General features: G+C 34.6%; 2 long non-coding RNA genes across 4 annotated transcripts in view; one reads left to right on the top strand and one right to left on the bottom strand.

The window, feature by feature from the left end:
• LOC148110035 (uncharacterized) overlaps nucleotides 1–24,911 on the top strand; it is a 61,206-nt gene extending 36,295 nt beyond the window's left edge. The window contains exons 2-3 of one of the 2 annotated variants that reach the window (XR_015724361.1): nucleotides 11,680–11,799; nucleotides 24,563–24,911. This is a non-coding gene — a long non-coding RNA (uncharacterized LOC148110035). Of the gene's footprint in view, nucleotides 1–11,676; nucleotides 11,800–24,562 lie in introns of both variants that reach the window. The other variant, XR_015724360.1, reaches the window with a different exon arrangement.
• The window catches only part of LOC123799277 (uncharacterized), a 541,652-nt gene that overhangs the window by 191,475 nt on the left and 323,759 nt on the right, over nucleotides 1–26,418 (bottom strand). The window lies entirely within an intron of this gene.

Raw genomic sequence — 26,418 nt, 5'->3', positions numbered from 1 at the left:
TGCAGTGCTCATCATATAACAATGAAGGAACCACCCTGCATACCTAGCCCAGTCTAGCTAGAGTCAACTGAGGCTAGACTAGGCTAGATTGCAAGATGATTCCTTCATCTACGCGTCTAGTTCCTCTGTACTTCCATGCGATCAGCCTCTCTCTCTCTCTCACTCTCCCTCCTCCCTCTCTCTCTCTTCACCTCACCTTCATTATGAACAAGATCACCAGAGTAGGCTGGACTTACTTGTCCTTCAATGGAAATTTTCCATGATCAAGAAGACACAACTCCATGTTATCTAATTTTGGTCTTGGTTGTCTCTGAGCTACTGTACAATTCTGTAAGTTGTAGTAACTGATAGAAATGTAAAATACTTCTTGTTTATAAAGACACTTAGACCTGACATCCTGACATGAGATCATTTCTGCCGCTACTCTATTTGACAAAGCAGTCTCGGGGCCTGTCTACATTCCAAGGGATGAAGAAATAAACTCCTCCTCCTGATGGGGTGTTCCAGGTCACATTTCAAAAGAGCACAAAGAATGGAAGATAATTTTGTAGTGACCTTTGAAAAATACAATCTGTACAATGTATACAAATCTAGCAAAAGATACATAAGACCTCTATAATTAACTTCTTCAAATAATGGCTAATAGAAATTTGGAAAATATTTTTAAAAAGAAGGTAAATTCTTATCCTTCATTTTTTGGGATAAACAACGTTGGAAAAATGCCACTTCTCCTAAGTTGATTAAAAGATTCAATGTAGTCTCATTAAAAATCCCAGAAGGACTTTATGAAAACTGACAAGCTGATTTAAAACACTAACATAAAACCCAAAGGAATTAAAATAATCAAAATAATCTTAAAACAGAAAAAAAATGCTGGAAGATTTACAGTATTAGATATCAAGACATTTTACAAAGTTCTGGTAATAAAGATAGTGAGGTACTGGTCAAATGCTATACGAATAAACCCTTGGTACCAAATACAGAATTGATGAACTCACCATTACAGATATGGTCACCTGATACATGACAAACATGCCATTGAAATTTAGTGAAGGAAAAGATTTTATTATTTAGAAATCTTTTAAATTTTTAAATTCATTCCTCCACTCATACTCTGGAATGTCAAAGCACTTTTGACATTTTTATCTGGTAATAGTTATTCTATGGTTAGTCTCACATATAATCCCACGGAATATCAGAAACAACACTGTATATATGACTTAATCGTGAATCCATTTCTATGAGAAACATTTTTAGTTCACACTTCATTTAGTTCAACTGGTTCATTTTTAAAATTTTATTCATAAAATAATACTCCCAACTCTGAAGGCAAACTCAGCAATTGCCATGTGAGCAATTACCAGAATCAATCATTATCTCTCACAGGAAGAGTTGGTTTGTTTTGTTTTTTTTCTATTTGCGTTTTATGTAAAAGTGGATATTCTTTTGCAAATTCTTTTGACATATGTGAAACATGCCCGGACTGATACTAAAATTACCATGATTATTTTTTGCTTTTGCGCAGAGTTAAGAATTTTCATGGCAGCATTCCCTTTATATGCATACTTTAGGAGTCTGGGACTGCTACCAAATATTTTAATTTGTTTGAATCTTAACCTTTCTATAGAATTTTAACTCAGAAAGGTGTACTGAGACATGTCTTACTGGGGAAAAAAAAGTTGACGAGATGAGGAAAAGTTGATTTTAACTAAATTTGTATGGATTCCAGAATAGGAAGAGTTTAGAAATGCTTTCGCACTCCTGTTTGTTCATTGCGTGTATGCGGACTTGTATAAAAAGCAAATGTAGGGAGAAGACTGAAAGCTGAAGGACCACAAGGGACCAGGCCAATTACCAAAGCAATGAGATCACCATTATCAATTTCAAAACATTTGGAAAACGGCACTGTACATGGGGAAATCTAATAAAATTTTAAGGCCAGAACACCCCAGAAACATTCATGAGTTACTACTTATTTTTGTTAATTGAAATCTCTTATACTCTTGCTCCATATTGTATGCTTAGCAAATAGGGAATAGAAAAAGTGTGGGATAAACGAAGAAGAGAATAGCAAAGGAAAACTATGCTGGTCTCTTGGATAATATGGAGTTACTTGTGATGACTGAGCTCTCCAATGAGAACAAGTGAGGAAAACGAGATCATATGTAAATAACTATGAACAAAAGCACTGATGTGCCTCTAGGAAAGCTAGGGCTTCAAGCCTCAGGATTTAGCCTGTGGGTTAAGATCCCAGAGAAATGAAGTCTAAGAGAAGCGAGCCATTGTTTTCCTGAAGGCATTAGTCTATTATAGATGCAGTGTCTGAGACTCAGAACCCAAGTAAGGAGTCATGACTAAGAAGCAGACAGGCCAAGGCCATGGATGTTTCGGCCAGCTCTAGATTCCTCTAGTCACAAAATGAGGTTCAGAGCTGCCAAAGCCCTGAAGAGAGAGTCCAGTATTCCAGGAGGAACAAACACTGAGAAATGAGACAGACTCTGGTTTCCCACTGAACGATGAACTCATTTCTTAAAACTGCATGTCAAGTGCATAATCAACTCATCATAAAGTCCCTGGAAAGCAAAACAGAGGTTTTGGCAATCTTACAGGGCCAAGTAGAAAAAAATGGGAGTCTAGTATCCACCCTTAAAAAGAATGGACCCAACTACAGCTCAAATGATTTGACTGAAATCCACAGGCTCAAAGAGAACTCAAGGATATCAAACACTGTACAGGTCTTATGGTCAGGTGGATAAGAGGACTTACTGGACTGAGTGCCTAACTGATGCCCCTATGTAAGCATCATTTGTTTAATGTCAAGGAATTTGCATGAAATACTCCGCTTTTTATTTAAAAAACATGAATGTGAGGGTGTCAATATTTTTAAGGAGTAAAGAATTTAGTAGATTTACACGTTATTTGATTGCAAAATACATATTTTCAAATGATCGATTATTAACTAAAATCTAGTTTCAGTTCTTCATCAGAGGTAGAATTGAAAAATATGTCTTAATCTAGTATTTTCAATTAAATGAGGTGATCCTTTTGAAATAGGATGAATCGTTAGTGGTAGAATCAGAGTTAAGACCATATTTGGAAAACCCTATGTTGTATAGAAATTCTATTTGAGTTTTACCTAGAATTAGGTACACTTTCAGTACAGATGGTTAAAAATGTCATGTTGCTACTAATTTATCTTTTTAATTTATTCTTTTTATGACCATGTTCCTTACTTAGTACTGTTATTATTCCTGTTATTTCTATTCTCCCAAGATAATAAAACTTGAAAAAACAAGGCCAAGAAGGCTCATCAATTTACCTAAGTAACACAAGAAAAAATGGGAAAACATGAATCCCAATCTCAGAGTTATTCCAAGACAAGTGTTTTTAAAAATTCCAACACTGAAATACTAAATACTCAAGTGCTGACTAATATCTAAAAGTAAGAGGGGCGCCTGGGTAGCGCAGTCGTTAAGCGTCTGCCTTCGGCTCAGGGCGTGATCCCACCATTCCGGGATCGAGTCCCACATCAGGCTCCTCCACTGGGAGCCTGCTTCTTCCTCTCCCACTCCCCCTGCTGTGTTCCCTCTCTCGCTGGCTGTCTCTCTGTCACATAAATAAATAAAATCTTTAAAAATAAATAAACAAATAAAAATAAAAGTAAGCGAACCACCATCTTTGACAGAAAAGCAGTGGCTGTAGCATCTGAGATCTGAGTTGGTAGATCACACAGAATGATTCAGTCAGGTTCCAGAGAGCCAGTGTAGGGTGCGAGCACTGAGGCAGGGAAAAATCACTGTTCACAAATGGGTTCAGGTTCAGAAATAAACTGAACAGTATGGAATTCGTGTCACCAGGTTTCCAATTTGAAAAAAAAATCAAGTATGTTAGGAATCACAGAGGTCGTTATTTGTACACGTACCAGGTATATTTACCTTCTGGAAGTCAAGATGTGTCATCACAACCAAAACAGTGAGGCATTCACTGATTAATTTACACCAACAGAACCTCTTGTGTTTCTACTAAGAAACATTCTACACATTCTAAGAGATAACTCTAAGTAAGACCAACCTCAGTAACTGGGTCACATTTTTTCATAACTAAAGGAGTCAAGGAGGGCACACCAGAGGTGAAGGCATATGCACCTCGTATTGAGAATTCTGAACTTAATAGGAAGTATGGTTCTTGTTTGCAGGACCAAGACAGGCCTGATCTTAAAGCCAATCATGATGAATATGGTAAGTCTTTTATATGGAAGAAGCAAAAATACACTGACCAAGCGGGTCTAAGAAAGGAGTGATGTTAACAGAATGTGCACTCATTTTTTTTTTTTCCTTCAACTATTTTTGGTTTGCCCCAGGCTGTAGGAAAAAATTTTCAACTGAAATGCACAGAATCTAATTTAACATGTTAAATATATAAGCTATGGTGTGCTGGGAGAACATGAGTGTTTTTTCCAGCACTTCTCTGATCACAGGACCCTTAACTCAGCACCTTGAGCAAAGTTAATAACTCTTATTTGATTTAGAGTTTCAGAATTATTCTGCATTTGTTTGAGAATATCAGTTTTATGCTGAAGCTAATCTTGCAAAGCAGACGTGCGCGCGTGCGCGCACACACACACACACACACACACACACACACACGAGTAAGAAATACAGTATCTGGATCCACAAAAGGAGTTTAATTTTCACTTACAGTTAATCATTGTATTTATATCTCTGTTCCTTACCATTTTTATGAGCTCTAAATCCAACCAGGATCTTACACAAGACTAAAAATTTATATTTTTAAGGTTAATTTATTTGAGAGAGAGAGTTTGAGTGACCATGGCAGAAAGGGGCACAGGGAGAGCATCTCAAGTGGACTCCACACTGAGCACAGAGCCCAACGTGGGGCTCGGTCTCACTACCCTAGATCGTGACCTGAGCTGAAACCAAAGAGTCATAAGCTCAAGCAATTGAACCACCCAGGCACCTCACGAGATTAAAAAATTAAAAATTTCAAAGTCAATTTAGATTCCATTATATATTATTTTCTCTTCTTCTATATCTGGTAAGTAATAATTTTTCCTAAATAAGTAAATGGCACTCTAAGCCCAGTTGCTCAAACCAGAAAACTGCAAGTGTTATCACCTATATTCTGAGTAACCTCTTATTAAATGTATCTCTTTTTGATTTTAATTTTTAAACTACTCTTTAATATGTCCCCTTTCTTCCTTGCTAGACATAACCCCATTACATCAGCCATTATCAGCTCCCATCTGGACTATTACAACAGCTTTCTAAATGGTTCCACAGCACTCAAGATCCATATGTTTCTATATGATATAAACATATACGACTCCATATGTTTGTATCAAATGCAAACCTAAAATGATACTTTTAAAAATGCTAATCTCATTAGTTAACATTTTGCCTAGAACATGTTAACATCTTTCCACTACTCTTAAAACTAAAACACAATTCCTAACTGTGCTTTACAAGTCCCTGAATGATTTTATCACAACTATGATTCCTTCTTTCATCTTACATCAAGCATGACTCCTTACCCCACCCACTCTGAATTAGGGTGATGGGAATATAATTAAAGAAAGGTACATGGGGGCGCCTGGGTGGCTCAGTTGGTTAAGGGTCTACCTTTGGCTCAGGTCATGATCCCAGGACCTTGGGATCAAGCCCCATGTCCAGCTTCCTGCTCAGTGGGGAGCCTGCTTCTACCTGCCGCTCTGCCTGCCTGTGCTCTCTCTCTCTCTAATAAATAAAGTCTTAGGGAAAAAAAAAAAAAGGACAGAATCAGTGAGAATATATAAGATATCTAGGACCCCGCAGCTGAATGATACTATACATGTGGTTAATACTGCAAGAGCATAAATACCACTACATACTTCAGTGAGCTCAAGAAAGCCTAGTGAATATTGTCAATGATACTGATGCCTATGATGTTGACAAGCACAGATCTGACACATGTTCAGTATGATAAGCTTGCTAAGATCTATTTTTAAAAGACTGACTTCTAAGAGACTGAATGGATGAGAACACTGACAAGGTAATAATCTCCTTGAGGACAGCAACCATGTCTTAAGAATCCTTATATCCACTGAAATTTAACCATGGCTGTAACTCATAAAATATAGAAGTCATTGTAATTTTGTAAGTATGAGACTCAACTAGTCTTAAAATATTCTCTGAAAAGGTTATTTTAGCTAGTAAGAAAAAAATCTGTTTAAATAGTATTTAATATATAAAAATAGTAAAACATAGCATGAAGTTGTTCATTCCTTAACAGAGGGAAGTTAAGTGCCAGGGACAACGGCTGAGAAGGTATTCATCAGCAACAAGAAAAAGTGGATTAAACAAGATTTTTAAAACACAGATTATCCGATTAAATTTTAAAAAATAAATTCAGCAACGGCCTGTCTACAAGTCATATAATTTAATTCCAAGAACACAGAAATATTGAAGACAAAACCATTGGAAAACATGTTTTAAAGCAAATAATTGGAATACCTGTATTAACGACTATATAATGATAAACTTAACTTCGTCTGAAATATAAATATCATAAACACTAAAAATTATAATCACAACAAGCAAAACTGGGAAATACAAGAGAAGAACCATATCTGCCAAAATAGTAGTGGAGAATTTTCACACTACCTCTGAATTATGGAGGAGAAGCAGCAAAAGGAGACAGAAGCAGAAAGGGAGAGCAGGGGAAGGACAAGAAAAAAGAAAAACGAAGATTAAGATTTGAACAGAGTTCATGAGCTTAATATGGTGATTTAGAGCACACACAGAAATTTTATATAAATTGTATAATTTTCAATTAGCAAATCTGAAATTCAAATGAGTAGCATTACACAGACCATATTCTCCAAGGACAATAAAATTAAATTAGGAGTTTATGACAAAATTTAACGTAAAATGTATATTTGGAAATAAAATACCTTATTTATGAATTAAAGATGCATTTATAATGGGATTTTAAATTGTCTATTAATGACTTATAAAAACATTACATAAAAATTTGTATAATAATGAAAGAGATGATTTGAATTATAGCCCTTAATGTTTACACTATGAAAGCCTAATGGGTGAATAACAACACATTGGGTTTCCAACTTAAAAAGTTAAGAAAACAATAGAATAAATTGAAAAAAAATAAAGGAAATGAAAAAATAAAGGAAAGATCAGGAATCAAAAGAAAATAAAGATTAATGAAAACAGAATTATTTATGAACAGAAGAGATACACCTCTAACAAAATTGGCAAAGACAAATGAGAGAAGACCCAGTTTAATGACTCAAAAATCAGCACAACTACAAAATCAGAGAATGAAAAGAAAGTACTATGAGTAACTTAAAACCAGAAACATATGAAAAATTTTGTTGACTATAGGTGAACATAAAAACATTTACATGCATTTATATATGGCATATATATCATAAATGTTTATTAAAATATACACAATATATGCACATATGATAAAGCACATTTATACCAATTTATACATCAATAACATGCTATATCATACCTATTTTCATTATATATTTACATACATGTGGTATATGAATCATATCATAATATACTTAGTATATATTATACATGATAAAACATTTATATGCCATATATAATAAACACATATTTACATGTGTATTTTATATTATATATGTATATGTAAGTTATTCAAAGTAGGGAACGATAAACAGAAAATTCAAGATAGTGTTTTAGAGGAGTCACTCAGTAAAAGTTGAGGAAAAGCCAATCGACAGTAGTTTTGGGTACAATTCTTAATTCTTAACTTGGACGACAGGTAAAATTACTGTGGACATGCACCTCATATTCAACATTTTTAAATAATTCAGTAAAATAAAAAAAATTACATGCACACTAAATATACTAGAAAGTTGTTTGCTAAAGATTAAGACCAATCTACTTCTGAGCTCTTAAAGTCAATAGAATTAACACTATTAATGCATTCCATTTGCCAAAGGTCTTTCAAACACGTTATTTGTGCCTGGGTGAGCTGTTGACCAGAAACGTCCTGTAAACATACTTAAGATCTTAAAAGCAAATGTGCATTACTGGGGGAATCTGTGACTGGCAAAGCTCGTGAGTTTGTCTATAATTTATGAGAAGTATGAGAGTGCATTAAGCAATTTTTAATTTTTCAAACAGCTGTTACACTGGAGTCCTTACATACTACAGTCTTCTTTACTGGTAAAATCCTTTGAGCATTGTGGGTCCTTAGTAAAGTGAGGTTTAGTGTTTATTCAAGTCTATTATAAGAAATGTAGCCTTACGCTGTTGAGATACATTTTACCTAAGTTTTAAACAACAAAGGCATATTCTTTATTCAAATAAGCCAACTTTTTGTTGTTGTTGTTAAAATCAAAGTTAATACTGTAGCTAGGATGTCTGAAAGAAAAATGCTTATAATTTGCATATAAAGATCTGAATGGATTTAGTACCAGTGTCCAGTATGGGGAAAATTTTTCAAAAGAAACATGATGAGTTATGTATAATTTTAACTTTAGACACACAAGACATTTTGAAAGCTTGGGTCAAAATCTGTTTGTACATATTTACTTTCTGTTTTATTAAATGATATACTATGGATGTCCTTAATTTAATAAACTATTAGTTTACTGAGCTAGGGTTATACCGGCGCTAACAAAAGATTTATTCATTTTGACTGAAATAGCTATTTTTGTTCGTAAAGCAGCAGTTACTCAAGTTTTACGTAAAAGAGTGTAAGTTGAAGAAACTCAGTTTTTCTACCTACATCCATAGCACGATTTTTTTTTGGGGGGGGGGTCCTATTCTTAGGTACAGTGATCATTACTCTTACTCTTGTCTTCTACTAAAGGACTGTTGGGGGAAAATATCCACTACTGGGAAAATCAGACACTGTGGTGACAAGCTGTATAAATTGCTAACGTTAGGTGCACCTGGGTGGCCCAATCGGTTGAGCTTGGACTGCTGATTTCAGCTCCGGTCATGATCTCGGGGTTGTGAGATCAAGCCCGGTGGTGGGTTCTGTGTTCGGCAGTGGGGGAGTGTGCACGGGACTCTCTCCCTCTGCCCATCCCACTCGCTTGCTCTAGCTTTCAAATAAATACATATTTTAAAAATCGCTTATGTTACAGCAAGTTTTTTAATTTTATTATAAAAAATATTACATAAATGAACACGAGAGATAAAGAAATGATTCGAGCACTTAAGAAAGGAGTCAATAACTTACTGCACCCTCCCGTTGCCAGCTCGGAGATTTCCCTACGAGGGGCAGTTACACAGCTGTTATATCTCCGTGATAGGGCTGAGGTTCCTCAGACATCTCAGCCAGCAAGTATCAAAATGCAAGTGGGATACCTTCCCTGTCTTCAGAACCTGAGTAATAGTTTATTTTGTAAGCCCCAAGTCAGAACACAAAGCAAACAAACCTGAGTGTCGACAAGTGAAATAGTGAAGTCTTCCCATGATGGGAACTGTCACCCTAAGACCTATCTGTACTGCAGAGAGGAACCCTGAGGCTGCTGATTTATACTGTCAAATCTTGGAAGGGGACCCTTAGGGTTCAGATTCCCATTTTAACGTTATCCAAGAAAGCGTGTTTGCCTCTTGCAAAAATCCTTTTGCCTAAATACTAAACATGATCCATTTAGTCTCTAACGTTGAGGATGTGCCTTTTCAACTCCACACACATTTCTCTCTCTATTCATTCATTTTATTCGGGTTTGTAAAAGGGAAGAGGGATCCATCTGCCACTGTGTTCTCCTGTCACACTGCCTGGTTCTTGCTAGCAAATGTTGAAGAGCGTTGATTTGTTAAAAGCAAACTGTCAATATATTTACCCACTTACTTACATTACCCTATGCCATTCAGCTATTTACAGGGAAATGTGCTGCTTTTCATGTTTAATGATTATTGCTGCTTTTTTTTTTTTCTGTGTCTAGGGGCAAGTTTAGAGCTGACAAAATGAATTGTTTGACAAGTTCTGAGTCAAAAGTGCAATGTTAATTGGGGCTAAGTCATCTCTGACAGCACTAGAAGTAAGAAAAGATTGATATGAGCAGTGTTATTTTTTAAGCAAACCCTCTTAATTTTTTCATGTACAGAGTCATGTAAAATATTTATTCAAAGACATTTGGATGCTTTTTGACTTTTTAAGTCATTCTTAAAGAGAAACATTGTAGATAAAGAATATGAGAGAATTTTTAAAATCTAATTACCATGGAAGCTCTGTAATTTGTTAAGCATATACTTCTCTCAGTATCTCATAAATTTAATTGCAAGACAAAAAAATAAAGGATAATTTATTTTTGCTCTACATGGTATGACAGACACTATCATTTACAAATAACTAAACCTGGTTTCTACTGAAATGCTTGGAATTGATAATTAAAAGTATATATTCATTCAACAAATACTTTTTGTATATATTTATTGGGTATGAAGTATATCCCAGAAAAGACATATGACACATAGACTGCAAAAGATTTAAAAGATACACACACATATGTGTGTGAAATGGTTGGATAAATGTAAATGTTTGCATTTAAACCTAAGTACATATTGAGATCCTGCTATTCACAGCAGATAGACCAATTATCTGCTATGTAATATGCCAAATTCAATCAAAAGGTAGTTCCAAACAGAATGCAAAATCATTTTTTAATTTTGTACTGTGGGAGAGGAAAGAAGGAATCCTTTGTGGATATCTGGTCTCAAGAGAAAATACTGCTGTTCTGTCAAAAATCCTTTTTTTTTTAACCAGAAAAACTTACTCATGACTTATTTTAATCAAAAATAATACAACAAAAATCAACATTCCATTGTGTGCTTTGCTTTATGGTGTCTACCCAGGAGAATAGCTTATTTATTAGAATAATTGTATTTGTGTCTAAATTTTGAAGAAACTTTGGCACTTAATGAATTAACTATAGAAAATCCTTGGCCTTTATGTTCAGTCTCAAAAAGAAACACAAATACGTCTGCCTCTGAATAGGATAAAGGAAGTATGAATGAAGCCAGTTATCAAATTTGTTATTTTGAATTACTGGAGAGGGATGGTTTTGCTAAGGTTGAGGCAAAACTTTTTCTGAGAAGAACAAAGGGGGAGAAGGGAGAGCAGACTAAGTAATTGAGAAAACAGAAAGGATATGAATTAGCTTTTGTGGAGAAAGGCACATGGAGTCAAGCAGGAAAAAGTTAAAGATGTTTTAGCTTATTCCTATTCTTTTTCTTCCAAACTTTATTCTCAACAACCACCCCCATGTCCCACCCCACGTTTGGATTTTGACAGCTAAGACAGATATCTGGTTCCCGCTGTTAATATCTCAGAGTAGTCTGTGTGGCATGTAAACAAATGCTCCTGGCACATGGGGCCATAGATCAAATGAAGATTCCTGCTTTAGACGGCACCTGAGCTCGAGTAGCTTTCAGAAAGTAGATGGATTTTAAAAGCATATTAAAAGACAAACTGCATACCAAACAAAGTCGTCACTGCACAAGGCAAAGTAAGTGATGAAATGCAGGGGATGCTTCCACTGATCAGAACTTGCAAAGGCAGCATCTAATCTCATTGTCTTAGGATTTCCACGTGCAGTTCTAAATTGGGTACTTCACAAACACTAACGTTACCCAATAATTTATGCCCTCTTCCTTCCGTTAGCAGGCTCTATGTCTGGCTGTCATACTAGAAGCCAACAGAGACCCCCATGTCACCGGATTCCTGATGGCCTTGCCCTGCTTACAGTTAAGAAAAATGTACCAACAACCAGTTGATCACGTAAAGGTAAATTTTTATGTATCCTGTTTTTCCTTTTAATCGCATGTAATTTAGAAAACATATGTAGGTTATCATTCTCTTGACTATACCAATCCATTGAAAAGTAAGAATTATTTGATCCTAGTGGGTTCTTCCTCCACTTTCATTATGATTCTGTAAGATTTTATGAATTCTAATGAGGGTTTTTTTTTTTTTAATATATGCCTAACTAACATAGTCAAGCAACACTTTGCTTATAAGCTAGTCTGTTCTCCCTAGATGGAAATCAAAGTCACACCACACAGTGATCAAATAAATGACTAATTAAACGCACAAACTATTTGTATTAAAAGCCATGTACAGGTGTAAGAAGGGTCCTAGAAAAGGCTCGTTTTTGCACACACTCCATGGAATGTTGCACTTGTCAGACTGAGCCCCTGCAAGCGCTAAATACACAGAAAGCTACAAATTTTAGGTTAAGGAATGGTTTAGAGTTAGACGTATAGACTGAAATCCCCTTGAAAACGTTCTTGCTGCAACAACGCCTCTTCTGCTGTGCGTGTTTAAATACAAAGTAGCACTTCATATTGAAAATGACTATTAAAGAAAAAAAGGTGTACCTTTTCACTACAAGTAAACATTTCAGATAAATATGGGGACTTTTGAACGAATACCTAAGGAAGAAATTTCCGTATACAAAGGGGAAAACCAGGTTCTTACAGTAATTTGCTTTACATTTGGGTAAAACACTAAAAAATAATTAAGAAAAGTTAAAAAATCTTCATGAAACTATAGATTTCTCCTTACAGGGCTTCAAGGGCATTATTTTCCAAAAGTGAAAAAAGCAAGGGATTTCGTATTCATTTACAAAGCCTCCTTATTTAATAGACATGATTCCATTATCCTGTTTTGGTTAAAGTAATTCTAATCTCCCTAAGGACAGAAATTTCTATAAAATACAAAGTAGGAGGAAGAAGGATAGAAAAGAAGAACAAGAAAAGACAAGAAATACACATGGAAACTTAGCAAAAAGGTGTAAAACCTACTCAGGAAAACTACACAACGCTCCTAAAAGAAAGACAGAATTGATTAAATGGAAATAAATCCTATACTCATGGATGGGAAAAGTCAACAACTTAAAGATGTCAATTCTTACCAAGACAGCAATCTCAATGAAAAGGCCACTGACTGTGTGTTTGCCCTTTCTCTGTAGTTGGTCAAAATGATAAAGTACTGTATTTGAAAAAGACACACACACACACACACACACACACACACACACACACAGACATACACACGAGTAGCTAGGAAAAACCAAAAGAGAGAAGTTGGCAGGAGATAAGAAGAGAGTTCTCCCATTCAGAGAAGTCTGGTATTATCTAAATAGTCAGATAAATTATTGTAAAGGATATCAAAACGGAAATTGGAAAAATATAGAAATTTAGTGCATGAAAAATATATCTCAGGTAAGTTGGAAAATATGTTGACTTTTTAATAAAGTTTTGGAAGGACTAGTGATGGAAAAATCAAGAAAATCATCCTATGAAAACACTGTTTAGTAAACAATCAAGATTCCAAATGTATGAGAAGTTCAAATGTTAAAAAAAAAAGTTTCATATATAAGTGCTAGTAAAACATATGCATAAATAACTCCATAAGTAGAACTGACAAAAACTTTAAGAATCCAGAAACAACAGAGGAAAAAATGACAAATTTAATTACTTTAAAACATGGAAAAGAAACATTTTAAATAAAAACCATAATTTTTAAAAAATGACCAATGGGAAAATAATATTTATAATTTATATCTCCCATGTAATATTTAAATATGTTCTAAAAATAGAAAATAAATGGGCTAATAACTCTATTAGAAAATTAGCTAGAAAGTACAAGAGAATGGCTAACAGGAAAAAGAAATGCAAATAGCTCTTAATCACATAAAAAACATACCAATTTTCTTATAAAATAAGTTGAAAAATTAGCAACGTTGAAATATCAAATCTTTCCTATTAAAATGGCAGATTCTGAAATTTTGATAACATATTCTGTTGCCACAGTTGTGGAATGTCAGACAGTACAATCCTTTAGAGAGGAATTTGCCAATATTTAGCAAAAGTGCTTGCGCATGTAACACTTCCAACCAGTAATATGTCCAGTAATTTTTTTCTAAACTGAAAAATGCAAAAAAGTTATATGCATAAGGCTATTCACTAAACATTTTGTAATGACAATAGACCAGAAACACGAAATGTCTCTTTAGGGGACGGGTTAAATTAAGGTACTGTCTATCTACGAAATGGAAGTTATTCAGCCATAAAAAGTAGTAAGGACCACTTCTATGTGTTATTATGGAGTAGATCACAAGGATATTTATTAAATTAGAAAGCAAGATGGGGGAAAAAAGGTATATATTATGCTATTTTTCATATGATAGTATATATTGTAAAATATATTTTCTTTTTATATTATACATGTCAACCATCAAGTTGACAGGGGATACTATATAGATTTATACACATTTATTTTCATTAGATTAACAGTGGAAAACAAAAGCACAATTTAAAAAAGTACCGTAAGGCGTAGTAGGAAATAGATAAAAGTGACATGTAAAAAAAGCTAAAATTTTATTTTACCTTGCTTCGAAGATATGACTTTGGTTTCATGTAAATATTTCATATAGTTGTGAAACAAATTAAATTTAAAAAGCAATCTCTAAAAATCAATAGTTAAATAAAGCAAACAAACCTATCGGTATTTCAGTGGTGGGTTTACCATACAGAAAATAACTATTCCAAGTGTCTGCAAACACAGACGTTCGTCCATATCCCTACTGGCATGTACAGCAACAACCGGGAACAGTAGAAAGAGCAACTTGAAACTGTTTTCAGTCACCATATTATTGATGGCCTGCTTTCTTTTCTTGTAAATGAAAATTGGGTTTGTCAAAGACTTCTGCTTCTGGCTCATTCTGTCAAGTGGCACACAGGTTGTGCTTCCGTGCCAAAACCAAGTTGTACAAAAACGTCCAGTGACATTCACGTTCACAGCTGACAAAAAGCAAACAGAGCAGAATGCTAAAATGCAAAGAACAACGGTATAGTTTCAGGAGTTCTAAGTTATCTGCCTAGTTCAGCGACTTAGTAAATAATTATAAATAATTAATAAATAGTAAGACCTTAAGCTTCACGCCTAAGTGTTCCTGAAGCCTCTTTTTACTCATTTTAATGTGGTGAAAGCTAAGACCTGTCTACCTATGTAAGCTGTTGTGAAAAACAGTAGCAGAGAATGTTCCCAAATATGCTCTTTGAAAGTGGTCTTGCTTTTACAAATTTAAGTTACCTTTACCAGTGATATGGATAACAAAACCTAAAATGGGCTTTTAAAAGAACGTATGCAGTCATATATATGTATATGAATTACTTTGGGGCAATTTCTTTTTTTTTTTTTTCCAGATGAGGAAGCAGATGTGGCATTTTTTTTCTGGAAACTTTTTTTTGGCGTTGAATCACAAAATTTAAGCTCCCATATAAATTAGAATATGAAACAGTATTGTAGAATACTGTTATGACGACAATAGTAAATTTGCAGTGCCTCAAGACTGTTCCTGATAAACCAGGGGTTCTATGGTTCACATAAAATTTTGATCGTGACAGCCATGTTAAGGGCAGGTTTCTGAACTACCGCCTAGTGCCTCTTAGTGAGGCCTGTGTAGTCTGCATCTCTAGTCAAGTGCCGTATTTTGGCATGTGCTTTAGCATATGATATGGTTCACATAAAATACTGACTTGTTTCAATGCATATGTAAACACATGTGTCTATCTTGTCATATTACATGTGATTACATTTGTGTTGTCATGTTCTGAAGAGGTTTTTTTTGTGTGTGTGTTTTTGTTTTGATTTTTGTTTTTTGTTTTTCCTTTTGCAAGGGTTTCAACAACTAACTAAGCTTTGAAGCTTTTTGTTGTGATCTTAAAGAAGGCGTATGTATTTCTCCACCAATTACTTCTCTATTGATTTCCATTTAAGTATCACAGCTCCTATACTGGCTTGCTCTAAGCATAGTGAAATATTCATTTAAATGGTCTTCCTTTACAATTTATTCTTATTCTAAGTGATTCTAACAAGGCAGCCAAGGATTTACATCCTGTGGTTAGAGTACTGATTTTGAACCCTATGAAAGCGTACAATTTTGCCCTAACTCTGAAGAATTTTTATCCTTTATATATATGGACTCCCAGCATCATTTACCTATAAAGTTGTATCACCTGCTTTCCCGAGACGTTCAGACTACATTTCTGACAGTTGTAATTCCTTCTTAGAAATTTCTCAATACCTCACTACAGTTTTTATTTTTTATTTTTTTAAGATTTATTTATTTTAGAGAAAGGGGGAGAGAGAGAGAGAGAGCAAGCATATGAGTTGGGGGAAGGGCAGAGGGAGAGAGAGAGAATCTCAAGCAGACTCCCTGCTGAGTGTGGAGCCCTATGCCGGGCTCCATCCCAGGACCCTGAGATCAGGACTTGAGCAGAAATCAAGAGTCAGATGTTCAAACTGGCTGAGTCACCCAGGGGCCTCCTCACTATAGTTTTTAAATTGCATTAAAAAAAGCTTTATTTCCATAATATTTGTCACTTGTTGGTGTCCAAAAGTGACTTCTCTACATCTGACCATGTTCTTATTGTAAACTAAATATGCCCAAAGTACCATTTTTCTGTTTAAATTTGCATCACATGTTTTGACAGTTCAAATATTCTCGGTGTTGGGAGACTCACATAAAGTGAAGATCGTATTTTGATAAAGAATGTATTTAGTTTACAACCACGGGAAATATCTTAGATATATGCATATAACGGACCTTCCCTGTAACATCTGTGCTTAGATGACCTTCCCAGAGGAGCTGATAATTTACAATCAGCATCAACACTACCACTATAAATAGTACACATATTCAATAAATCATAAACACATAAATATTTTCTCAGTTTATCTAAGTTTACTTAACTGTCACATTATTCTCAATAGAAGACATTCAATTTTGAAAGATTCACATACAGTATGTATGTACATACAGTATGAAACTTACATACAGTATGAAACTCATTATGTCTAGCTGAAAATAAATGGAAAATCATCTGTATGAGTTAATGAATTTATTTGCCCACTTACATCAAACATATATAAATTAGGTTGAAGATTTCTTTTTAACTTACAATAATCTTGGATTTATAAATGAGTTATAAATGTAATTAGGTTCCTCTAATGTTATCATCTTATATAAGCATGGTAGATTTTTCAGTGCTAATAAATTAACATTAGTGTCATACTGTTAACTAGATTACAGACTCTATTCAGATTTCCCCCGTGTTCCCATTCCTTTTCTTCTGTTCCAGTATTCAATACCAGATACCACATCACATTCAGCCAGTGTAAACGCGACATGAATTTTAAGGAAAAGGAATGACTTTCTGTATAAATTTATTTGTATAGATGTTGTTGTTGTTTTTTATTTTAACTTTATTTCTTTGTTTAATTTTTACTTTTGGATATTGATTTTTCTATATGGTAAATGGAAGCTCCACTATTTGTGCATTTTGATCCATGCCACTTAGATTAATAATTTTTAAGTCACATTATAGGAAAAATACTTCAGCACTGAAATTTTATATAAACAGGTATTACTATTTATTTTCAGTTACTGTATCTCATTAGGATGATCTCTCTTTATTTAATGCATGGCACCTTTTGCTCAAGCAGGCTAACCGGTAGGGATAAATTTGGTCAGCATAATGTCCCAAAATATATGACAATATAAGCTCTTGAAACAGACAGGAAATTCAAAACACCTTTTTCATACAAAATTATATTTCATATAAATTATTTTCTGTTGCATCACATCTTAGATTTTCATTTGAAATCTAAAAAATATTGAAATATCAGGAATAACATCCATATGCACAATGAAAATACAAAATGTTATATTAGCCGATAATGTGGTAACACATTGCAATTATTACTAACATTTAAGCCATTCTCTTGGTGTCAACTCTGGTATCACACAGAGAAATGCACTTAGAGCCAGAAGGTAAGGGCTACAAGGTATTCTTCCATTTAGTCGTTAACTTTAGTTATGAGACTCAGGTCTCTGAGCTGGAAAGTCCTGATACATGAAAAAGGAACCACAGAAAAATTATGAAATTAACCATTCTAGTCAAACCTTATATAAAACAACAGTAGGGAGAAAACTTCGATTCGTTGACACACTTATTTATGTACATACCTGAGCAATCACTGGGCCTCAGCAATATGCACCTCATATTAAGAAATTTGTTTCATAACATATAAGGCAAAGGACTCATTCAAATTGGATTTATTGGTATTAATATCACCCAAAGCAGCTGGTCTGATAGAACGAAGGAATGATCTGTTGAAGATTTACTAACTGTGCCAGTGGGATACAGAGGTGGGTGCTCTCCTCCATAATATTTTATGTACTTTGAACCAGTTGTTGATATATAATTCTCTTTCACTTATAGCCAGAATATAAGTCCAGATGACACTTGAGTGATAGAAAGAAAATCTGAAGTCCTAAGTGCAATACTCTGACTTCTATATTCTTCACCTAAGGACTCTGCTTATTCAGAAAAATCTAGCAATGATTAGACTAAAGTGAAAATCAATACTACCACTTTACTACCCCAGTGGTAGAAGATAACAGAAATCCATAGGAACCCATTTGAGGAAAAATACCAAAAGCTGAGACCCCAAATAGCCTTATTTCACTGATAAAGGCTACGGATGGAATTAAGGTACCAGTCAGCTGACTTTTAGATGGGGAGAGTATCCTAGATTATCCAAGCGGGCTCGATGTAATACAAGGTTCTCGAAAGTGGAAAGATGAGTCTCAAGAGAGTCAACGTGCTATGCAGTTGCCTTTGAATACGGAGGAAGTGGTCATGAGTCAAAGAATGCCGATGGCCTTTGAAAGCTGGAGAAGGCAAGGAAATGGATTCTTCTCTAGAGCTTCTAGAAGGAATGCAGCCCTGCTCATATTTTGATTTTAGCCAGTGACACCCATTTCGGATTTCTGACCTCAAAAACCATAATATAATTTTTATTGTTTTAAACCATTAAAATTTGTGATAATTTGTTTACAGCAATAATAAAAAACTAATACATGCAAAAAATTGTTGCTTTTCAGGTTGCCTGGGTGGGCTCAGTCAGTTAAAAATTCAAGTCTGGATTTTGGTTCAGTTTATGATCTCAGGGTCATGGGATCAAGACCTGAATCAGACTCTGTGCTCTGCGTCAAGTCTGCTTGAAGATTCTCTCCCTCTGTCCCTCCCCCCACTCTCACTCTTGCTGTTTCTCTAAAAAAAAAGAAAATCTCTAAAAAAATCGTTTTCAGCCAAAAATCATTGATATAAGCAATTTCACATGGTTCAATCTATATATGACAACTGATTTTTTAAAAAAGATTTTAAGTAATCTCTATACCCAACATGGGGCTCTAACTCACAACCCCAAGATCAAGAGTTGCTTTCACTACTGACTGAGCCAGCCAGGCATCCCAACAACGGACTTTTCAATCCATTAACTGATTCCCCCACTGTTATTTGTGCATCGGTTACAATTTTGCCTTTGTGTATTTAATTTGCCTTTCTTATTTGTAATGTAAACTAGATTGAAATTCTGGGCAACTGTATGAAATCTTGATGCTTGATATTTGGGACGGAGTCTGAATCAAAAACGTAGAGTTAATTAACAAACATTTCTAAGGTAAGGCATATGATACAGGGGCAGGCTAATTTTCTCAAATATATTTGCCCCAATTATTTTAAACGTTAAAGGGTTTATGGTAATGGGTAGAAGATTAAAATGTAATGCAATACGAATGAAATCTTGCCCTTTCTATGTCCTGAAAACCCTGTTCATTATGTCCACTAGGGAGCTAGAATGGAGGATATACACAGCCTTAACTCTCATTAGACATCATGATATCAAAGGAATTTTATAAATGCCTGAAGACTCTTCTTAATTTTCTAAATGCCAAGAGAATCTTCTAAAACTTCCCAGCCAGACATTTTCTGACTTCTTTCAAGGTACCCCCATAATCTCCAAGGGCCACAGATTCTAGAATGTATGTCCAGAAGCACAGAACTAAATTTTAATAAGGGTTTTGATGTGTTTATATGCAGTTAGTAGTTTAGGTTATTTGAACCAAGCTCTACTCACTCATAAAAAGTCAAAAGAACTTTGGAAGAACAGTTATGATATGTCTGTATTACTATTTTAATTAAACCCACTTACACTGTGACAAAAGGAAATCTCCAAATATTTTTTAAAGTTGCATAGGCATATGACTTTTGCATTTTTTTTTAATTTTCAGAGAGATTCATCTAATGATAAATAGACTTCTAAGACATCCATGTGGAAAGAAAAACAGCAGAAGGGAAGAATATTTCAAGTATTTTTAGTGTAATTCTGGCCATTCTGCTAGGAAATTTTAATTTTATAAGTATGTAAAAACAATTTTTCTGTCCGCTCTTGAAGATGGTTCGATATGGCACATATGGGAACGACACCTCACTAAAAAGAATTTTAGATAAACTCATCACAACACATGATTCAAGATGTATCTATTTGCATGCTGTCCCCAAGGAAAAAGGTTCTGTGTGAGTTAAAATAACTTGTGTATAAGTGTATTACTGTTTAGTATTTTAAATGTTTTAGGCCATGAAAATTTGTCTTTATGAATGAGAAAGTTCCATTAAAAGAGAAGCTATGTAATGTTTATTCTTGATTAGAAATAGCTCCTTGATGTATTTGGCCCCAGGTGATAATCATTGCAGCAAAGCTTAAATTTCCATCTGTTTTCCACAACATTGGTCAAAAAAATATACTGTAACTAAATGAAATATATTTATCATTTTTATGCTTTATTACTCTGGGATATCCTAGCACTTTCTAAGTTTCCACAAGTACATATGGATTCTATGGATTTCCTAGTAAACAAAAGCAAAGAATAATCAGTGAGATATCACTTCCGATGAAATAATGTCCTAAAACAGTGTCCTATTACCCTTGTTTTTCTATTTTTCCTTACTCTGTGAACTATCTCTTTCCAAATTGGAAAGTTTAGTAATTGCTAATACTCAAAATCAATTTCACAATCAAATATTTTCTCTCAAGTCAGTAACATTTGTGATTCTGAGATTTTATATGTAAATGAGCAATTTATATTTAAGTTTAGACAATTACAAGTTAAAACTCAACTGAAAATAGCGATTAAAATATGACAAGGTGTATAATGAAATGTTTACTTGCACTTTTTCTTAGGTTTGTAGTAACACAAAAATCACCATTGCACTGCATGTTAACTATACTGGAATTAACATTGAACTGAAAAAATTAGATGATATTAACAAGTATGAATAACAAACAAAAATAAAGGCGATGGCCACATTTCTTACCCTAATAATGATTATCCTAATAAAAGACTTAGTGAAAGGGCTATTGATCTCTTTAAATCTTTGTATTCACAAGTTCTAAGTTATCTTGTATCTTTTTTACTTCTCTATTTTTTCCCCAGAGATAAATTTAATAAACCATTTTTGGTGTCTATCCTAAAATGAAGACTGAGTTTGGTGTGATTTAGTGACAACTAGCTTGAAAACTCCAAGCAAGAAGAGATGGAAACCATTAGAAGGGTTCATTGTTGAGGGACAAAATCCATAGAAAAGTGTCTAATAGATTTCTCTATCTCTGTTTATTTGACTCCTTCTAGATACCTCACAATAATTGTCCTAAACATAAGTTTTTTTTAGAGCACGAAACTGAGTTATTTGGAAAGGTAAAAAAACTCAGTGTAGGATAAAGAATGGGATTAATGTTAGAGGTGCTATTAATTATCTTACTGGCCACTGGATAGTCCCCCTACTTCAAAAGTTATCCAGTCCCAAATGACAATATTGTGCAGACTGAGAAAACTTGACCTACCTAAATGCAACACTTTATTCAGAAGTTATCCAGCATTTTCTTATTTTTATTACTTTTGTGTCCCATCTAGAATTGTCCCATTTTTGAACTTAAATGATTTATCTGTACTTTTAACTTTATACTGATTAGTGTATTAAGAAATCATTATTCTATTTCATGGTTAATGTTAAAACCTGAACAATTTGGAGATTCTGTATACCCCACATAATCACTAAGTAGCAAGTCAACATTGTAGCAGATACTGTTGCCCCCGCCCGGACCCCCACTCATACTCATTTTACCATGAAGAATGCCTCTGTAGAACATAGCAACTCTCTATCTGAGGGACGTTTTACTTTTTTTTTTTTTTTCCTTGCTAGAGGAGCACATTTATTTTCAATCAGGACAAGCCACAAGTGTCAGACTTATTGACTCAAGTAAGACTCAACTAATGACTAATGGGAGAGAGTGGATAAGCCTATTAGTTTCCTGTGCCTTAACTGATAATAAATGCTTTTACTATGTTCCCAGAGTTCCCCAGCTGGATGAACTTCAATTGTCCTTCTCCACTGGCTTCTTTCTTTCTTGCTATTCTTCCCCACTACCTTATTGATGTTTTCTAGAATCACTTCTCAAAAAAAAAAAAAAAAAAAATTGTCTTTACTCAAACTCTACCCTCAAGGCCTGCATCCGGGTAGCCTAAGCTAAGATATCATTCATTGAAAAATTAAAGAGGACTAAATGAATAACGAAGTGAAATTAAGCCTTGTATTACAGAGAGATACTGAAAACCTCAAGGTACAGAGTAGTAGTCTTTGGGAGCCCCAGTGGGATAGGAAACAAGTATCTTAGAGAAGGTGGAAAAAGAACATGAAAAAGAACAATGAAAATCTTCATGATAGCTATTTCCTCACCATCTCTTTCACATATCTAAAAAAGATTATTTTGATGTAGTCCTGGGATAGATTAAAAACAGAGCCAGATTATCTTACTATGATAAAGGCTTTGCTATATATTTTCAAAATGTGGTAAATGGATGAGTACTCAAACTCATTCCATTGATCAAAAACCCCCATATAATTCTAAACTCAGTAGGAAGCGGCCTGGCTATTCACTTGCACATTAGTGAACACACACAGAAAACAGGCTGTGATTGATCCCCAGTAACCACGCCATGCCATGTTACACCACACCTCTGGCCAAGCACCACGTGCTTTGTCGTTTTCTGAGGACAGGAAGCACAGAAAGCGTATTTTTATTGTCCCACTCTGACCGGAACAGAGGGAGGACTGACCACATATCCCCTTAAATCCCTTCTAAGAAATTTATTTTGCATTTGATGACTATGACTGTAACTCAAATTATTGCTCTTAAGGTAGGAAAGCACCCTATAATGTAGGAGATAAATAAATGGTTTTCTAATAAGCAATAAAAGCCTTGACCACTTAGTATCTAATAGGGGTATACACTTCTAAGTATTAAAATAATGCAATCACTTAACTACACCTTGAATACATTTTGTTGATACACAATCTTTAATATCAAGACAGAAATATTTTTTAAAATAATTACTGTATTAAGATACAAAGCAAAATGAATTACTTGTTTCAAAGCCATGCTGCAATGAGGTCTGAATTTGCTGATAGGCATTTCAAGGCACTAAAAATGATTCATGGAAGAAACATGAACTTGGAAACAGAGATAGATTTGATTGAAGGGTAAAGACATACCAGGGAAAGTGTGCAGGATAAACAAAGACTTTGTAATGGAAAATCTTGAACAGACTGAATCAATTGAGGCTTGAGCAGAAAAGAAATGAACCTGGCTTCTTTCCTCACTACTGGTAGAATGAGCCCGGATTTTCATAGTACGCACAAACCACAGAGTGAAGTCTGGGAAGAGAGAGAACTATGTAACTCTAATTGCCAACTATGGCATTCAAACTACCACGTGGGATCCTAAAATACACTTACTCCCTTACCTCATCTTTTGAAATGAATTTCGTATTCTGAATTTTGAATCTAAGGTAACTATGGTTCCTGTAAGTAAGCTCCCTTGTTCTAGGTAACTCTACTGGCCCACAGCAGAGTCAGGATTCTAAGTTAGAATTATACAATGACGCTAGCACTTCCATTAACTTAAACTGCCATTTAATAGAAAAGGCTCTGATAATAGAGACAAAGGAATTAATCCCGATAACTAGCCAGTGAAAATTTCTATGGAGAGGTGCAAAGAAACAGCAAAGACACTGTTCATTTCACTGGAAGTCTTACATGTAATATTTTGATACACAGTCCAGACTTTCGAATCTTCAAAATTAATCAGTTTACTCTTAAGGCTTTTCTTTTTTCTTACAGAGTAACTGAAATACCCCTCTTTGCCCTAGAGTCTATGTGTTTTTTTTTTTTTTTTTTTAAGATTTTATCTATTTGAGAGAGAGAGCGAGCACACACGCACAAGCAGGGGAAGCGGCAGGCAGAGAAAGAAGCAGGCTCCTCACTGAGCAAGGAGCCCATGCAGGTCTTGGGCCCAGGCAAAGGTAGGTGCTTAATCCACTGAGACATGCAGGTTTCGCTATGTGATTCTTAAGAATTCTTTTTTTTTTTTTTTTTGCGCTTTTATTCATTGGATTTTGAAATCTGCATGAATTGGTTTTAAAAAGTAGGGAGGAAAAAAAATCACACAAAAAAAGGCTTTAATAAGAACACATGATGAAAGAAAATCCCATCACACATAAAAATGCTAAAATGGAAAGCTGGTGAAAAATGGTATTTGCCATATAAAGCCTAATCATATTGTTTAAATATTTTAACAGGTGTTGGAAATACCATTTGGAAGATGTGGCAGCCTCTGCTTCAACTTGCTCCGTTTAACTACTGTCCACCTCAGTAAAACTGATTCACCGCCATAACTACGGTACACACACACGAGGCCACTGGTGAAGAAAAATGGTGGTTGTGGATTATGCATATCAATGTCTTTAAGAAACTAGCACACAGCAACACTTTTCATTAAAAAATTAACAAGACGAATTATCATTGCAAAACAGTTGATAATAATTAAAACTACAAAATACACTTACAGCCAAAAAAACTAAAGAATCATAAAAAATGAATTAAAATGAAAAAAAATTACACTACTGTGCCTATAAGAAACATACTAAAATAAAGCATTTAGACACATATAACCCACATAATTATATACCGGATATACTTTCATGATTCACAAAATTATTATATATGAAGAAAGCTATTAACTTTTCATTGATTTTGGAAAGCTAAGTGGTTTTTCACTTTTTATTTTGAATTTGAATGCATAATAGCAAATTCAAAGGGCCAAGTAAAATTTTCACTTGGATATGGTATAAAATTTTTTCTCAGTTACTATTATAATAGATCCAAACATACATCCAATATTATTCAGTAACAGTATTTAGAGATTATATGTATTAACTAAGCACATTAGCAGTGGAGTTAAATAAATTTCTTGCCAATATTTTCACGTGGTCTTCATTAAATTTCCAAAGATGCTACAAATCTACTTTTATATTTTCCTTTATCTTTCTGGAAATTTAATTAGAAGGAGTAGGAGACAAGTACATAACAAATATTGCTGTTTTCCTACCCATGAATGGATTAACCCCTGTCTTCTTTATTGGTCATAAAGTACTTGTGCTATCATTACATTTTTAAAACAGTACTTAGTGCTTCTATTGTTTTCATTATTCTGAATAAAATTGACATCCTTTAAAATTATTCAATTAAAAGGAATAAACTGGCATATTGCAAAGGTTAACACACCCCAGCAGCTCAGTAAATCAAAAAGTAAATATCTTTATCTCAGGCTAATATGTAACACTATACAAAGAGTGTGTCACTCTAAGTTATTTACGGTCAGTACTAATTAAGCACTACGCATGATTTATCGGTACAACTCACTCTTCCTGAATTTCTACTGGCTCTACAGAAACTTTCTAAGATGTGAGAGCAAGAGAATGGACTTAGCCCATGTTAGGTACTCTGTTTATCGCCAGTAAAGTAAGACTCACTCAATCTTCTTTAAGTATCCATTATGCTTTCTCTAACAGTATTTTTTTCTTTACATACAAATATTGACACAACTATTACAGTCTTCCGATTTCAGTTCGGAAGTGTGCAAAGATGAAAAGAGGGTCTTTCTCACTGGGAAAATGTCAAGTTAATACTTCCCTCTAAGAAGAAGTCTGAGGCCACAGGGCAACCAAATAACCTGAAATCTGGAGAGAGAGAAGACACTGCACAGTGTGACCAAATCCAAATGCAAAGCACTGGATTGCTGGAGGCGAATGATACCAGAGAGCAGACAGGGTAATGATGTAGAGACACAGATATACTCTCCTTTCTGGAACAACCAAAAGGTAGACGGAATACGTGATGCAACATTAAGCAAGACGCTGTACATCAGGCAATAAAAGAGATCCGTTAGTGTTGGGAACAAGTAAGTAAACCCTACAGTCTTGACTCAGTGTATGGAGTTTCCAGGTACAGTGCAGAGAGCAGGAGCCCAGCTGGAACCTAGTGGGCTGGAAGGACAGAGCTGAAAATGTGGAGAACCAGAGTGTTTGGACAGAGAGCTGGACGAAGTGCCATGCAGGGAATGAACCACAGGTGTTTGCAGAGTCTTATTTGAGAA

This window comes from Ursus americanus, chromosome 5 (genome assembly GCF_024610735.1).
Source record: "Ursus americanus isolate L20-20 chromosome 5, mUrsAme1.1.p, whole genome shotgun sequence".
Classification (NCBI taxonomy): domain Eukaryota; kingdom Metazoa; phylum Chordata; class Mammalia; order Carnivora; family Ursidae; genus Ursus; species Ursus americanus.
The sequence above is the reverse complement of the archived record's forward strand: the minus strand, read 5'-3'. Positions and strand labels throughout refer to the sequence as shown.